Genomic DNA, 18285 nt, shown 5'->3' with positions numbered 1-18285 from the left:
TGCAGTTGTACAGAGAGAGGATGCCCTGGCCATTTACCATTAAATGTCAAGATCAAATACTCACATCTAACTGACTTATGCCAATCCCGCATTTGGCTATAAATTTCAGGAGGCTCACAAATCATGACAACAAATGGACAACACAAAAAATGGATATGGCAGAAAGGGACATGGCAGAATGGGACTGTTAAAAGGAACAAGTGCTTTACAACATACACTTCCAGCTGGTGGCCTTTACCAGGGCATGCTGACAGCAGAAGAAAGACCCAAACCTGACCAGTTGTTTAGTGACTGGTCATTAATTGGGATGAAATGTAGCGATGCACGATCCAAGTGTGGCTGCAAGACAGGTGTCTCTTGAAGATGCACAGGGCAGTATAAATGAGATTACTGTTTATACTGCGTATCCCATTGTCAATAAATATATTTTTACTTTTAAAAATCTTACAGGTTTGTCCCAACAATAAGCTCAAATCTTAATATGCATTTCAAACCATCACTGAAATAATTTTACAAGACTTTCCCAATGTTTATTTCCCATATTATTTTTGGAACACTAAGTCTTATGATCATCCACAGTGCATATCAGCTCCTACTCTGACATTTGTTCCATTTGTCATTGAACACAGTTTGCTTTCCATAAGGTGTGAATTAGCAGAAGGATTTCTTTTTTATTTCACCATCTTACACTTTTCAGCTGGTTTCAGATATGAGAACCAATTATGTTTTTGAAATGTCTTTCTTTGGGTAACTTACTTTATCTCATAAGTCCTTAATGCTGTGCCTCATTTGCCACATGGCACGAACAGCTCAGCTCCCTTGACAGAAGTCTGGGTGTGGCGCCTGACCATTAACATCTGCTGAAGGACAGAACCCTGCAACACCTGTGGGCCCGGAAGCAAGCAGAGAGGCGCCACTGAAACCACAGGTGTAACAATAAGCATAGGCCCTGCTGTGATCCTGCAATGGGGAGGAGGCAAAAACAAGGTGTCTTTTACAGGCTCAGTGTGTCTAGTATTGGACCTTTCTCAGGTGAGCTGTGGCATTGAAACTACTGCTCAGCATGTGGTTTGGTATTTTCTCATTAAGCATTTATCCTTAATCTATGCACAACTAGCTCTTGTTTTGGGGTTATGTCCTGAACCACAGCAGAGTGTCTTAGAGATCATAATAAATAACAATGCATACTAGTGCAAAATATCAGCTCTTAAAAATCGAGTTATTTTTAAATTAGGTAACCAGTTAAAATGTACCTGTGTATTTCTGGGTGTCCAGGTGAAAAAGCCTGACATATGCCCTTTCTTCTGTCACCCTTACATGCACCTAAGTTCATTCAAACTTGTACTAACAGACAAAAGATTTTAAATGTACTTCCTTAATTTGCATTAAAATCACATTAAAAAGAATTGTTTTACACTATTCACTATAGAAGTCTTCTATTGTGTAAATTCTTTAAAACTCTTCAGTCTTTTTTATGTACATGGAGAAATACATTTCACAAAGCGATGTGAGATGCTATGAGATCTGCTCTCTCTGGCTATATCCCAACCCCAGGCTTCAAGGATCAAATAATTCAAACAGATTAAAAGTCAATTTTATTTGGTTAACTATATTTTTTCAGGACCCACAATTTGCTTCAGTTGGATCACCATAAACATTGTGAGCACAACTACTTAATCTGTATAAATAATCAACTGTATTCTATTCTATTTTGATTTTAATGTCATCAAGAGAGCACCTAAATGCCAATAATGCAGTAAACTACATAATATTTAGTACATATGGCTAGTCTATATATGTTCTACTTATAAATTGGCTTATAATGTGTGGTTCATCTAATGAAATGCTCCATTTGTGATGGATGTGTCTAATCTGAATGGACCCCTGTAGTGGTTTCATGTTCACTAAATTCTGGTCTTAGTACTCACTCTGTGGGAGAGAGACTGGGAGAAAAACAAAGCAGGCTCAACCTTAAAAATGAACAAATAGTTTTATTAACATACACTAAAAGAATGGAAAAAGAAAGTTGGGAAAAAAACTAAAACAAAACAGAATGAAACTCCAAAAACACTCTTCCCTACCCTTACAAACTGTTCACTTTCTTACAAAACAACATAAAGAGACAAAACTTGAAATTTTCAGTCAGTTTCACCATCTGACTTTTATCAATTCTTTAGGAGAAGAGTCTCTTTTAGAGTCATGGATCCCACTGACAACTTAGAACAGTTCTCTTGTGGGTTCTTTAACTGTCACAAAAACAACCGCCCGGAGAAACCTGCCTTTGTGACCCTCCCAGGAGCAGGTCCCGAAGCTGCTTATGGGTCATGGGTCTTAGACTTTTGCATACTGGTATGTCACCTTTTAAAGATGAATAACTCCAAAAGCAAAGGGTTCTTCATCTCAAGGTACAGAGATATCTTCTCATGTCTTCACTGGCACAGAGAGCTTCTCATCTTTATCTCTGTTCAGGCATCTTATAGGATTGATAGTACTTAGTCCATCACAAACACCTTTGCTCAAATCTACACACAAATCTAAACAATCATCTCCCCAAATGCTTATCTTTCCCATGATTTAAAGGAATAATATAAATATAGAGTTCATTTCCATGGCTCAAATAAGAATGGACCAACTCTTCAATCCTTGTCCCAATAGTCTTTTTACTATCACTCTACTGACTTCATGCTGTTTTCTTCTTTATGTTCACTCTGTCTTTTTCTTTTTTCTCTCAGAGAAGGGCCAAGCTCTGGAAGCTTCATATTGCTAGGAAAGGGTTAAATCTGCTCCGAGTCTTTGTCTCTCTCTGTAGCTCCTGGTGTTAGATGTTCAAGGCCACGCTGGCGAGGGAGGAAGAACTCACACAGAAACATCAGAGATCAGAGCACTCAGGCAGTCCGGAATCACTGAAAACCCAGGCAGGATCATAAATGCCTTCTCAGCACACCCCTCCGTGTAAATCGGGGTGGCCTCAGCCTAAATGGTGCCCGTAGCTCTTATCAGGGGCCCTGCAGAGATCTGTCCCTGCTCCAGGGAAGTTTAGAGAAAGTAGTTGCTGTAAAGCAGCAACCTCTCCTTCCCCCCTTCACCCGGGAGCCGATGGAATCCGGCCAGGTCTCAGGCCAGCTCCCCCCCAAAAAGGGGGAGCAGCAGCCCCAGCTCGATGTTACCTGTCTCTCTCTGGCCTAAGGAAAGAAGGAAAAGGACCCACCTACAGGAAATCAAGGGGTTTTATATGGTACTTCCCAAAGTCATAGCTAACAATTTTCAGTGGTCAAAACAGATGCCGATATTCCAACCAACCCTCTGATAGGTCCCTGTCCTTTCTAAAGCAAGTCCCAGGTCCTGACCTGGAAAATCATTCTACATTCCTCTATAACTAAAAACCCAAACTGTACTAACCCATGACAACCCCTTAGACTATACTCAGTGGAAGCACAGTAAATGGGTATGATTCATCTTATTTTATACAGGTCTCCACAGTAAATCACATGAATTGTGTCAGGCACTGATTTTCCCCTCCTTAGCTGTCAAAGGTTAGCAGAAGGATGACAAAACCTTCTTGCCCATTTCACCACAAATCTAGTATAGGATGTTAAATTTCATGTTGGTGAGGTGTGAAGTAACAGGTGGTAGTTTGATTCAAAACACACTACAGATTTCCTAGGAAGAGACAATTATTTCCCACTGTTACTGACTTTTGAGTGGTAGTTTGAATGGACCTTTCAATGTAGACCTTGCAATATAGCATGAATTGACTTATGGCCAGGTATATCAGCTTACTCACAAAATATTTTTGAGCTGCAGCTGAGAATAAGCTACATAATTGAACTCATTATAGTTGGTTTACTCACCCTGTTTATTGGGGATGGTACTCTGGTTTAAGTCTTCTGTGTAATGGTGGTCACAAGCTAAGGATGGCTTTCCCATACACCCAGGGAAATCAAAACAAAAATTCAGGTCTCCTTGGAGAAAATAAAGTGTTTAAATAGTATTTAAACATGATATAGAAAAAGCAAATTCCATTTCTCAATTACTTGAGCCTATTCCATTAGATCGTGAAGACTGGAATTGTACAGGGGTTTTTCACTGACTTACTGGGTACTTCTCACGAGAATACTCATTATTGTTGATTGCAGCTTGTATTCACAGTGAATTTTATTACAATTTGTTTCTTTTCCAAGAAACAGATGGTATTTTTCAATACAAAATAATTACTTAAATTTTGGAACCTGCTTTGGTAAAACAGAGTAATTCTCCTAGATGCAGGAGCTTTTCACTTCATTGTAGTTTTGAGCTGACTCATTGAAAATGCTCAATATTTTGAGATATTTTCATTTGTGTTAATTTTTTGGGAGAAAAGGGGTGATAACTTGGAGGGGGTGGTAAGTTTTGCCCACATCCACTGCAAAAGATGAATGCTCAGAAACTTGTAACAGCAATCTCCCTTAGGATGCCTTAACTGGGGGCTAAACTCAGGATATCTGAGTCTGTAAAGGGTGTTTAAAAATATATTGTGCTGCTTTTCTCTTTATGTAGATGAGACTGTGAAAAGTGGCTGGTTATTTTGCTAAAGGTGAATTAAATGTGTTTCCACAGTAATTTATTTAAAAAACTTGTATGTCAGAATTCACTAATGAAGCACTGGAATTTAGAAAAAGGATTACTAGGATATTTATTTTTGTGCTGAAGGCAGTTGGGAAAATACACAAAGCTATTCCATGATGTAAAAATACAGTGAAAAGGAGGAGCTCCTACTACAGTAGAAAAATCTCATGGATTTTCCCCAGTATGTTCTATCAGAGACCTTGTTAAAGTGATCCAGAGGGCCAAAAGGCATAGTAAATATGTCTGAAGAGTCAGTGCTGCTACAGCTTGGCACCCACATTAGTCCAGTTGTCTCTGCTTGTGGTACAAGTCAAAGTAAAGGCAAACTGTGGTGAATATGGTGGTTGCAAGGAAATGCAAACAAATGCCAAGCAGTGAGTATATTAAAAAAACCCCAAAAAACTGACTACAACTCAGCAATTTATTTCTTTCTCTCCCCAAAAGTGAATGGAAAAACTGCAAGATTAAAAGTTTCACTGGTGTTGCTGACAATTTATTAGTGTTAGGCCTTGCAGTTGGAAACCTTGCAGATTTCTTGTACAAGATATCATTAGAAAAAAATTAAATTAACTTCCCTTTCTGCTTGCAAAGCTCTACTATATCTCTATTTATGTAGTTAAGTTGCTATCTTACATCCACACAAATTAGAAGGAATAGAGCACAGTGCTCACAAAAGCCAGACCTTGCTCTCCTCTCAATTTTCTTTGTCACTAATACTTACTGAATTTTTAGACTATATCTATACATAAACTTTAGAGAAAATGGGTTTTGTCCAAAGGAAGCAATTGTTAGTTGTGTCTCCAGCTAAAAGAAGGGATTTAATTTTTTTGGTGTGACTTTATCCTAATTAATTAAAAAAGAACAGCTTATGAGACTATACAAGCTACTTTTGGTCTCTTTTGCTTCTGGCTTAATGGATGGCAGCAGTCAAAAATACCACTAATAAAAAAAATGGGAAAAAAAAAACCCTCTTCAATTTTAAATGAACACATTTGTTATTAATTATTTTGTCTATGTATTTTCCCTCTTCCTTAGTGAAAATGCTTTCAAGAAGACCATGCCCTGATTCTTCTAATACTGAAGAAATACATATTTCTACTTTGTCTTATCTGCTCCCTCCTATTACCTACGTTTCTGAGTAAGCTGATATACCTGGCCATAAGTCAATTCATGTTATATTGCATGAATGGTCTTTTGCTATGATTTCTGAATCACAGAAATGGAGAGGAAGATAAATTCTGGGAGCTGAAGCTAAAAAGGAGGTGGATAAACAAAATAGGAAGGCATTTCTTGCTTATCTCTTCCCAGAGCCCAGGGGAAGATACCAGTCCCAGGTCCTTCCTAGCCAAGAGCTGGCACTGCTGCCCACTGCCATATTCCCAGCCCAAAATCACTTCACCACCCTTCTGTGTCTGGAGGAAGCACTGGGAAGGATTGTCTGCCTAGAGCATCTAATACTGTTGGTCTTGTGCTCCTTTCTCTACACCGCATGTGCGTTGCTTTTTGTTTCTTGCCAATGGGCTTTATTTCAGAATTTTCTTTTTCTGAGGTGTTTGTACATGAAGGAATTTGGAAATCCAGGCTCACAGGCATTGCTTCTATTTTGATCCTACATCTTGAGTCACACAAATGACTTAAAATCTTGTGAGGTGCATCTTTGCTCAAATTTCATCTTTATCCAACTAATTTGCTTAACTGATGGTGCAGGTTTATGTGTCCTGGTTGTTCTCTCTCATCATGAGGCTGCAAAGCTGGCTAAAGCCCCTCCACACCTTAAGCCATGCAAGAGACAAAGAAGTGCATCATATCACAGAATCACAGAATGTCTAGGTTGGAAGAGACCTTGGAGATCATAGAGTCCAACCCATGCCCTAAGACCTCAATTAAACCATGGCACCAAGTGCCACATCCAGTCTTTTTTTAAACACATTCAGCGATGGTGACTCTACCACCTCCCCAGGCAGGCCATTCAAGTACTTTATCACTCTTTCTGTAAAAAATTTTTTCCTAATGTCCAATCTATATTTCCCTTGACACGGCTTATATCACAAAGCCAACATAAAGTTTCATTGTCTTCAAGGAGTGATTTGCAAAGTAGTGAGAGAAATAGCTCTGGTATTTTCTTTTCTCTGCAAGAGACCAGAAGATAGTCCTGCTAAAATATTCAAACATATTCCTAAATCCAGACCAACTGAATAGGTAGAAGCAGGTGTATAAGTATGTTACAGAATCAGAGCAGCAAGTACAGTATATTTAAAATAGATAAAAAGGAAGAAAGTCAAACTTTTCTCTTAAAGAACATATTAGAAATTCTTTTACTAAATTTTACTTTTTGGTCTGAATGACCTAAACAAGCATGTTAGCCTTTATATCCTCCTGTTACTTAGAACATTGTACAAAAAAGCTGTATTGTGAAGTTTGAAGTTTAAGCTGAGGCTGAACCTATTAGCCCTAATAGTTCACATGGTTCTCTTGTTACTTTCAGAAGTGCTTCTTTTCAATTTTTATGGTAAGACACTCATTTAAGGAATATGTTTTATTACCTCACATCGAACCAGTCAGAGGGAAAAAGTTATTATTTTTTATTTAGCACCAGGAACAGGCCTGGGCCATTGTTAGCAACATGGTAAAGGTTTATCAATAAGAAGTAATTCTGCATAAGAACAAAACTGGAGCTTCTTTCAGTGTCAGAGATGTTTTCTAGTGTACCTACAGGTCTTGATGATTAATTCCAATTGCTTAATGGTTAAACGATTTCTCATTATTACTATTGGATCAACACTACATTGCACATTTTTAGCTGAATTACTGGACAGTAAATACACTTCTAGCTTTACATAGTACACTTAGCTGTATGGAAAGTTCCCCCACAAATATCCATGTACAAATGTGTTGCATGTGCAAACAAAGAGGAAATCACCCCATTACTGAGATTCATGTTGATTTGGATAGTGCTATTCTCCTTTAAAGAACCACTCGGGTGATGAATTTCTTTCAGCACAAGAGGAAGCTGGAAGGGAGCACAAGGAACAGGAGGCACCATTGCTCTACAGCATCATGACCATGATAGGGCATCCTGGCCAAATACAGATATGGGTACAAACTCAACCCTTTGAAATCCAGCCACAGAAAATATTTCTGAAGGCAAGGATAGTCTTCCTATTGTATTTTTCAGTAAGATCACCTCTGGAGTGCTAATTTTGCCTGAAACTATTTCCAAACACTTACCTGCTACAAACTGTGCATAGATGGCTCCTCTCTCTTTTCTACCTTTATAGATACCTTTAACTTGACTGTACTCTGTGAATTCACCTCCAGATGGTACTGGCATTTGATAGAAGGTTTGAGCCCCAGTATGGCAAGTCACATAGTTGCATGCCTACACTGATTTCTGTGAGACTATCTACTTGCTTAAAGTCTGTTAAGTGCTTTTTCTGGATAGGGAATGCTGCATATATCATACCATTACCGACTCATAAGCTATCCAATTTCACTCAGACATCCAGTTTGCTCATGCATGCAGTGTTTTAGACTGGATGATGGGATTAAATAGTCATCACAATGTATGTAGCTGGTGATACAATATTAAATCCTAAAGTTTTGACATTAAATTTTATGGAAGAAATTTCTGGCCCATAGTGCCCTGAAGTACAGTCAGCACTGGCTTCCTGATAGTTTGGAAACTTTCATCCATAATATTCTGATTTAGTGACTGATTATTTGCAGCTTCAACCTATTGCCATAAGTTGGAATACAATAAAAGCTTGAAATGCTGAGCGGGATGGTAGTTGCAGCACAATGTTAACAACCCTGATCAGAAATGCTGCATTTTAAACAAGTGTTTAATGCAAAATGAATAATAAAAAAATTACCTGAAGGTATAGGCATATGCCTTATCTGTATGTAGCTACTGTGCACCAGAGTGCCAGCAGGCATCTTGAAGGAAACTTTTTGAAATTATAGTTTTTGGACAGCTTATATATGATGACATAGTGGCAAAACAGCACAGAAAATACATATCATCAGAGAGTGTACTCACTGTCCCAGTTTGATTTCAACACTGTTTTGCCTTTTCATTGCCTTCTAGTTTTTCTCTAGACGCACTAGAGCATTCTTCCTTCAAATCCAGATTTTCTCCATCAATACTATTTCAGCTGAAAGACATACTATTTCGCCTACTTTTCAGCTTTTATAGCTATTTAAAATCCAGCTAGATTGCAATATATTCCTTTCACCTCACGTTTTTATTTTCAAAAAAATCTGCTTATTCTAGTTGTCTGTGAAACAACAAAATCCAGATAAGATGCTCCAAAATATTAAAGAGTTATTTCTATCGTATTCCTTTATGGATTTTCATTAACACAGAAAATTTAGTCACTGGTAAATAAAAGGTTTTAATATTTACCTAAATTTCCCTGAAATACATACATTTTATTTTCTGATAAGGAGAATTAAAACAATAGGAGAAGGTGAGAAAAATACTGAACTATAAACTATTTATTAGTGTCCCACACAAGAGGAAATTCAATGTCCTGTCAGCCTTGCTGTTAGGATAATTTCATGAAGTTGTGCTTCTGTGGTTCCATTTCACTACTATGATTTCAGCAACAGAGAGATTTTAAAATGGTGGTACGACAGACAAAAGAGAAGAACACCAAGACTATCATAAAAGACTATTTTATCATTGTTATCAGTGCTAAATATCATATCATTAGTGATCTGCTCTGATTCAAAAGGCCAGGCAAGGAAAAAAAAAAAAAGAGAGAAATCTGTGAAGTTGCGGAGTTGTGGTTGTAATTCAGAAACAAATGTGACACATTCCAGACTGGAACACTGAGTTGACAAACACGCTCTTAGCACAGCCATATTTTGGTAATACTTGATAAGCCACCTTGTGTGCAAACTGTTAATTAAGTGATTTCTTTTATATGACAAGACCTATAGGTAGAGATCAGAGTTTTAATAGACAAATTTTTACAGCTGGGAAAAGTAGAAAAACTTTTCAGATCTGAACATACCCTTAAGGATTGAAATCTTACCATTTTGCAGCTGTCTTCCAGAGCTTAATTAAGATATTTCTTTCACTCATAAAGTTTATCTTGAGTATTTCCAGTGGCTCCTATGGTTACAATAATACCATCAGAAACGTTTTGTGATGTATTTTCTGTGTAAAACTTTGGCTTTGAACTATGAATAGTGATTTCAAACTCCTTGATCTCCTTTTTCTGTGTGTCAGACCCTCTACAACTTGCAGATTTCATGTAATGGCAGGATAAGACAGAGCAATGCCTCAGTTCTCAGTTTGGGAATGTGCAGCACAGACTTCTTCCAGTGAAAGATATTTTCTTCTTTCTTGTGTCATGAATCCTGTAGTAGGTTGGCAGATCAGGGGGTGTGATCACCAAGTGTGACCTCCACAGTTCTTCAAATAAGTAAATAAAAAGGGCATTTGTGGTGGATGAACAAGAGGGAAGTTTAGTGTGAGGAGGGTTATCCTAAACCTGTGACTCATCAGGTCTCTGAAGAACAAAAAAACTGTAGTAATAAACCTCTGGTCCTAGTGAAATGTTATCTTCATCCAAAAAAGTGATGAGTGAAGTCCTGAGAAAAGAGAAAGTGGTATGAGAAGAGAACATGACGTGGATAAATGCACAGAGTGATGAAGACCAAAAATGTGAATGACTCTCAAGAACATTAGATTTTTCAAAAGAATTTTCTTTCACCAATTTTCAGTATTAGCTGACAAGATCCTAATAGTGTTGCTTGATTACATCCTACTATTAGAAACCTTGCAGATTAAGTACTGAAAACAAGTAGGCATTCTTTTACCCTTCTTGAAATGAGGGAAAGTCCTGTTCAGAATCTCAGTTGCTTACTATCATTGCCCTTGGGCCAATGATGACCAGGAATTGTTGCATAAGATGAAGAAATATTGGTATTTCATGTGATAATAAATTATTTTCAGTCTTGCTTGACTGTGAGTATGAAACAGGGTTCTGGCTTTTTTTTTTTTTTTTTTTTTTTTTTTTTTTTTTTTTTTTTTTTTTTTTTTTTTTTTTCCCCCGCTAATAAAGCTTTGCAACAATCATGTTCTTTCACTAAATGAGGTCAAAGTAATAGCCATCAATTCTAGAATCAGTAGAAGGCTCCTCTGGCATATGATATCTTAAAAAGCTATGTCTGATTTCACGCAGTTATTCTCAGTCCTCATGATGGTGACAGAAAGAATAGAAAACCTCTACATTTGTCATGGTAGAACTACTTTGTACCATTCTTAGTACAGTGAGCTCTCTTGTTTCACTGGCTGCCTCATGGAAATAGCTTCTGACACTGATACTGCTTACAGGATCTGTGTAATTGAGAGTAATTTACAAGCTTCTCAGGTTCTTAAATTATGATTGTTCCTTCTTTACACAAAATTTGACCTCTTAGTCTCCATGTAAGCACAGCATAAGCAAGCTTTGAGCTAGCTTCCATTTTTTTTTAAGTGGTGCAAGCAACATCTCTCTGCAAAGAAAGGGGAAAATACTACAATTACTTTTAAAATTGTCTACAGAGCTGCTTCCAAAGAATGAATGCAGGAAAAAGTTACAATAGAGGTTACAGAAAACCAAAACCCGCAAACCAGTAAATAAACTGTGAATTAAAGGAAGTGTGTAAGATGGAAGAGGAGCAATGAAAGGTGTTCCAGGCAAGCTTGCCTCTGTGACTCTGCTCCCGTGCAGTGGTTCATAGTTCTCCCTGTAATTTTTTTTTTTTTTTCCTACAGTATCAACATAGTTCTCATCAGGACTCTCTTCTTACCATTTGCCACTGCCTATGAGGCTGTTGGTGCTGCTGAAAGCAAGTTTTCCTGAGGCTGCACACTGACTGGCTACTAAATTTGTGTTTACGTGTGGGCATGCGTGTTTCTGGGTCAACTAATGTCAACCAGAAGCTTTGACAACAGGGTAGGAAGAGGGAGGGTAAGCAGGGGTGGTTCTCACGCTGGTGGCAGTCACTTCCCATGAGAACCCCCTGTAAGAGTGCTGTAGGGTTTGCAGGTGTGGGGCAGGGAGGATAACAGTGCAAGGTCTGTAGCGTGGGAACAAGGAGAAAGTGCAGCCCCAGAGGCTCTGGGAAACGCTTCCACAGCTTGGGTGACTGGGCACGGAGCTGAAAGCCAGCTATGCATCTTCAGAGAGAGGGCTCTTAGCAGTGCAAAAGCTGAGGCTCTTAAGGCACCATGTGACGTGTGGCTTAGTGGATGGTGTTGCCTTTGCTCCAAGGACCAGAGACCAGCTCAAAACCCAACAACAGCAAATGTAACTCGTTTCAGCAGCAGCTGCAGAGGCTATCAGGATAATGCAGTTTGTAATGAAATTAAGTGTGTAAACAGGCACTGGAGATCATAAATGGAAGGCATGGCACGTGCATAGGAACTCTCTAGCCTGGGATGCTACCAAATCCACACCTTCTAGCTCCAGAAATGCCCATCACAACCTATCTGTAGGGTGATCCTGGCTTTTGCTGTGTGGACACTATTTTCTTGGATACACAGCTGAATTTTCAAAGGGTTCCTACAAAAGTGAAGAGTGGGTCACCACAATGCCTTCAAATCTGGTCTAGGTATTGTAAGATGACTATTCATGCCTCCTGGATCAATTATTTTGTGGGCCATGTTCATGTGTCTATAAAGGACAATTTATCTGGGTTTTTAATTCTCACTTTTAATATTCATTGAACCAAAGGGGAAAAAAAAAAGAAAAGTGATTTAATGAACTTAAAGATGAAAAGGAAATAATTTGGCTGGGTGGAATGAAAACACCACTACAAATTCAATTCAATGTGAAAGTAAATGATTATTTTGCTTGATGGAACTCAAACTTATTCCAGCTTGTGGTTCCAGATTAGCCTTCTCTAGACAATAGGAAATTAATCTCTAACACTTATCAAGTAGCTTTTGTCTCCATTCTTTTATAGCACAGGAGTTTCTATTGGTTCCTTCAGTTTGGATGTAATTTTCCATCTTGTCTGTTGTCTGATGATAAATTTGTGCAATGAAGCATTAGTGGTGCATTTGGAAAAATGTGCTGCTTTGCAAGTAAGGGCTTATTTCCAGTTCAGAGAGTGGAACTTAAAGGCAGATGTGCCCTCATCTCACAAAGTAATTATCAATAATAAGTCTTTTGTTGGGAAAAGTCTGAATAATACTTACCCAAGAAAAACTACAAGGGGAGTGTCAGAGATGGATCTCTGACACAAAGAGTGGGAGAAGGAGGCAGTGATGGAACCTGCTGAGCTCTCAAAAAATACAAGGCACAAGGGATGAGGTGCTTGTTAGCCATGCCTATTGGTGCACTCCTTCTGGCCTTTCTGCCAAACCTGCTGTTACAATGCTGCCTGGAGGAGCCTTGCTGAGACCAGCCACCACCAAAGTACATGATGTGATGGTGAAACCCAAGATGACACTTGGATAGAGAAAATATTTCATGAGAGCATGTGTTCCTAGTTAATGTAGCTAACTAGAAATCATGTCTGATTTCTAGTGAAAGCATAAGCATGTGGTCATGTGTCTGTTATGAATATAGGAAAAGACAAGTGGAAGTGTGTTTTAGAGCTTGATTTTTCCTCACATTTTTCTTCCTGCTGCCGGACATATCTTAACCTATCCTGTGGTCTGTCCTATCCTATATATTGTATATTATCACAATATAGTATACTGACACTATTATTATTATCATCATCATCATCATCACAGTTTTCTATAACTATTCTTATTAATGATAATTATTAATATATTTTCTGAACTGGCTTGAAATACACTGCTGCTAGGCTTGCCCAAGAGGCAAGCAGGGTGTATTACACTCAAAGGCAAATGGGCTGCTTGAAGAATTGAACTCTTAAAAGGCTTTTACCTTTTCCCGTGGCAGGGGGATTTGTAACTGCATGTGAAGTGAAGCAAGGAGCAGCTGAAAAAGGAGTGTGAGGAATAAGTAAATGGATTAGTCCATGCCAAATCAAGTGGTTCTGGTTCTAAATGACTAAAAGCCCATGACTTTTTTAGAGTTGGGGCTCCATGCTACCAGTGATACTGCCTTGGTAAATATTTCTTAGAGCAACATTACAACAATGGGCAAACCAGGAACACATTTCTCATGCTTGTCAGTCTCGGCTGCTCCAAATGCTTGGAACACCTGTCTGTTTCTTCTCAGCTGTCACAGAACTACTTACTCCAGATTTATCTTCTCAACCTTACTTGTCTATTTATGTGCTTGCAGCTGTAAGGGTATAGGCTAAAGAGATGTTTATGTAGCCTTCAAAATTGACTGGTACCTACACAACTTCTAGACTTCAAAAACTTGCTCAGGAAACTTTTCCACTGCACAGAGAAGTTTTGCAAACAGGATATTCACAAAAAGCAATTATTTATTGTCTAGTACAGTAGGCAAAACACAACTAGGACTAGTAATCTCCTTGGTTAAGTGTTAGTATTCTTACCATCCCTGTTTGACACCACTGGGTCTTTGATGGACAGGTATTAATGGGAATGAAGAGGCACCTCCAGCCTCCCTGATTTTCATTAGAATTTTAAATTTCTTCATGCCAGTGTGTCTCTTCTTGAATCCTAGAGGGCCTGTCTCCACCTCAACAATCTTGCCTTAACTTTTCTTAGCACACATGGTTCTGCTCTAGGTACTTTCATACTGCTTAGAGTTTAGGAACTTCCTCAGGACTCTGAGACAAGTTTATATAGCTGTGCCATACCAAAAGTACATCTCCAATCTTGGGCAACTGAACACGTATCAGGTGGATTACACCTTTTCTTATAATAAAAGTTCATAGAAAAATTAGTCAGAAACAGGTGAACTCTGTAAGAAGGGACCCAAATGGTGGAATTCTCTTGTGACATGCTCCAGTGGATTTATGCTACAGGGAATGAGATGTGCCTTACAGCCTCCTGTCACAGAAAGAAAACCTGGCATAGGCTTCCCCTGCTCCATCTTCTGTGCCATGAAAGAACAAGCATAAATCACTTAGAATATGTAAGTCTCGGCTCTTTTTAAAAAATCTCATTGGCCAAATCATTCCTTTGCTGTTTTAATCACTAACATTGCTAATTGCAATGTTCATCCTCAGTTAGAGGCAAATGGCACACTGGGATGTTCCCAGTGATAAGTAGGACATCATTATGGATGCCCTTTTCACTCATCTCATCATTTCTCCTGTTTCACCAGAGATGAGATGTAAAAGTAAGTCAATATATGAGCTCAAGGAGATGCTGTCTGCAGCACACACAGTTCTGACTTCACTTAGGCCAGATTTGCATAGAGATATTTTTGTTGGTCAGTCAGATTTACTCTTCATGTACATGGGGGTAAACTTAGGATTGTTGTCTATGTGTAACTATGTTCATCCTTGTCCGAAGAACAGATGTTGCGAGTTGCTTCTTACAAAATTTTCTTTTAACCCATAGGCAAAAGTTGTGCTACCAAAGTTACATCCAGGTCTAATTTATGGTGTGTCTGCCTGTGGCATAAATATAAATCTGTATTAAAAAAATGTGTCTGTTGTCAATTTAGAAAACTTTCTCATAAATTTTAACATGCATACTCAACTTGCATAGTTTTACAGCTTTTCTTAATGCTTTTTATTTCATATTAAAGTGAGTCATGAAAACCAAATATTTTTACATTGTACCCCTCATAAATTGACCCCTAAAGCTCTGTACAAGAACAGCTGGTTTTGCCACTTCTTAAGACCTTATAAAGACATTCTGTTTGCAAAAACAAATGCTGAAATACTAAAATCTCTGTTGGACCATTGCGTGACATAGTTCACTCCTGTTATGAAGCAGAGGATTTATCGGAATAAAAGCATTATCCTGCTATATGACAGATATTAATTTGCATGTGGTGCTCATTTTATTCAGCTCAGGCTTCTTCTGGAAGTGCCTTCTCAGGTCTGATCTGCTCCTGTCTTCAGTTCTAAGGGCTTTTATTTTTGAGAAATGTGAAAGAGAATGTGAAGGTGTCCAATGCTGCAGCAGTCATATAATTTACTAAGATAAATGATGTCAATTATGTTTCTTACTTTTATTGTAAATATGGGGTGATTTTAAAGTCAGTCTGATAAACTGCTGGGTTTTTTGGCAAAACTGATGATTTAGTATTTTCACTTAATAAAAGCTCCTCAGTGGATTCAGAGGTGCTTTACTGAAACTATCAATTGCTAAGCAGTTTGGAAGATTGTTATCAGAAAAACCTTTTTTTTCTTGGTCATAGTGTCATAATTGGTGTTAGCAGTGATAGAACTGGGAGAGAAGTAGTTTGTACAGCATTCCCTGGGCAAGTGTATTTGAGATGGAAAAACTTGCCTCAAAATTAGAAAGAAAGCAGAAGCTTTCTTTTTGGGGAAAAAAAAATTGTCTATTTTAAGACATGGCTTTACCTGGGATATAGATTATTTCTCATATAATACTGATGATATTCTGTCTTTCCTCATTTAGGATGTCATGTCTTATTCCTGCCTTAACACTTTTGCATATGTTTTTCCTCTAAAGAACAAGAATAAAGATACTGCTATATGTAAATTCTTTAAGAATATGGGAAAAGACAGTTATTTGTCACATTAGTCAAATATAAGAATGAACTTTCAAAACTGAATTTTGAAGGAATTGATAATTTCTTGACTTTTAAAACTGCATGTCAACCAAATTCTATTTCTATTATCATGCAATAGTGTAGCATCTTCCTAATAGCCATACTTTATTAATTTATAACTTTCAATTTTCTAACTAAATTATTTATAACTTTCTTTCTGTTTTCTGGTATTTTTTCTCTCCCTCTTTAGCAACTACATTCCACTGCCATTGAAGCATGCTGTCCTTTATGCTACAAGTTCAATATCAACTGTCCTCCCCACTGAGCCCTTTTGTTTAACCTGTCTTCCTAATGACTGACCAGTGCCTTGTGCTATGCAGGAAAGTTTGTACTTTTGCTTTCCTTCATGCTCACTCTGACGTATAATAGGAGATGACTTTTTCAAAAGTAGACTTCTCTTTCCCGAATTCAGTTACTTTTTTCCTTAAGATCAATACCATAAAGAAGCTGGTTTTGAACCCTCTAGTTAATGATACAAAATAAAATCCTTGTTGTATTCTTGTGACATTTTAATAAAGGTCTCGAAAATTGCAAGATTTTAAAGGTTTCTGCATTCTGCTGGAAGCCAACCTTTTATTTAAAACAATGAAGGTTAAAACAAATCTAGTTTTGGTGACATTAGGCCATTACTAGAAGCTGCACCTCTGAAGATAAACCCCAGAACACTAACACTGGATTAGGATCCCTCAAGGCCTTGTACAAAGTGTGATGCCATATTGAGACTTAAGATATTTCTGCCTCCAGAAAAAAACAGAAATAACTCCTACAGTTTTCAGACAATCAGTTGCCATTGCTGATGGCATTCTCTTTATATATTTGATTGCATGTCATTTTTTTCCACCGGAAGATCATTCCTCTTTTAGCAGTTCCTATTTTTACATTGAGATTCAAGAATCTCCTGTCTGCATTTTTTAGCAGAATTCATCCCTGCATCAACTGCATCTCATGAAAGTTCCAATATCTTCTATTTATGCTAGGCTGATATTTCTAGATGTCCACCAGACCTATGTTCACTTTGAACACCATAGTTTTCAAAGGAGAATATGAATAATTTTGCTGATGTTAATAAATTAAATAGCCTATTCAACCTCACTAGAAAGCAAAATTATGAACAATGTATTTTTGTTGAGAATAAAATGTTTAGTTTGAAATATGTTTTGGCTGACAAACTTCTCTGACTCTAAAATAGTTTTTCTGAAAGTACTTTTTTATGTGAAATATTTTTTAAAAGGCATCAATACCTATAAGTTATTTTTTAGTTACAGGACTTTATTAAAAATGTCCTTATCCATGGTCATCATTTAGAAGCCACCATACTTAAATTAAAATTTGGTGTCTAGTCTCAGTTCTTTGTCTCTGCTGTCTCTCAGTATCTGTAATCAATTTCTTTTCTCCCAGTTTACTGCAAAGTACCAGTTTATGTGTCAAAATTATTGGAAGACACAGAAGAACCTGCAGCTGGGAGAACTCCACCTGGCCATTCATGAGGCACATTCAGAAGTCCAACTCTATGACCATCATTTCCCAAAAGAACCTGTGTGAGAAGAGCTCCTAATTTCACACTTTTCATGTTGCCTTCACTGCATGCTACAAGTTATGGAACAGCTATGTTTCAAGGAAAAAAAGAAATAAAGCTAATGGGAATGAGCCACACAAATAGCTTATTTTTCAAACATTTTAGCTAAATTACATAGTATGATTTACTGTCATCTGGTTATGATACTGAAACCAAAGCCAGACTGCTATAAAGTGTATCTGCTGGCACTAATGACTGGAGCTCATGGAGAGAATGACGCATATGTGATATTTTTCCTCCAGTGCCTTTAGCTTTGTGAATGTTCTACAGGATGTTCAAAATCTACAGGAAAAGAAAAACCTCAAATTGTGTTTCCTGCAAGACATCAAGTGACTATTATGCTCAAACACACGGGTCTCAAAACATCTGAAACTCCCTGTGCATGTATTTTTAGGAGAAAGTTAAAATATTTTTTCTGATTTATTTCTTTCATACTACCAGGATAAAACATACTAAATTGGG

The sequence above is a fragment of the Hirundo rustica genome, chromosome 3 (genome assembly GCF_015227805.2).
Source record: "Hirundo rustica isolate bHirRus1 chromosome 3, bHirRus1.pri.v3, whole genome shotgun sequence".
In the NCBI taxonomy this organism is placed as follows: domain Eukaryota; kingdom Metazoa; phylum Chordata; class Aves; order Passeriformes; family Hirundinidae; genus Hirundo; species Hirundo rustica.
The sequence above is the reverse complement of the archived record's forward strand: the minus strand, read 5'-3'. Positions refer to the sequence as shown.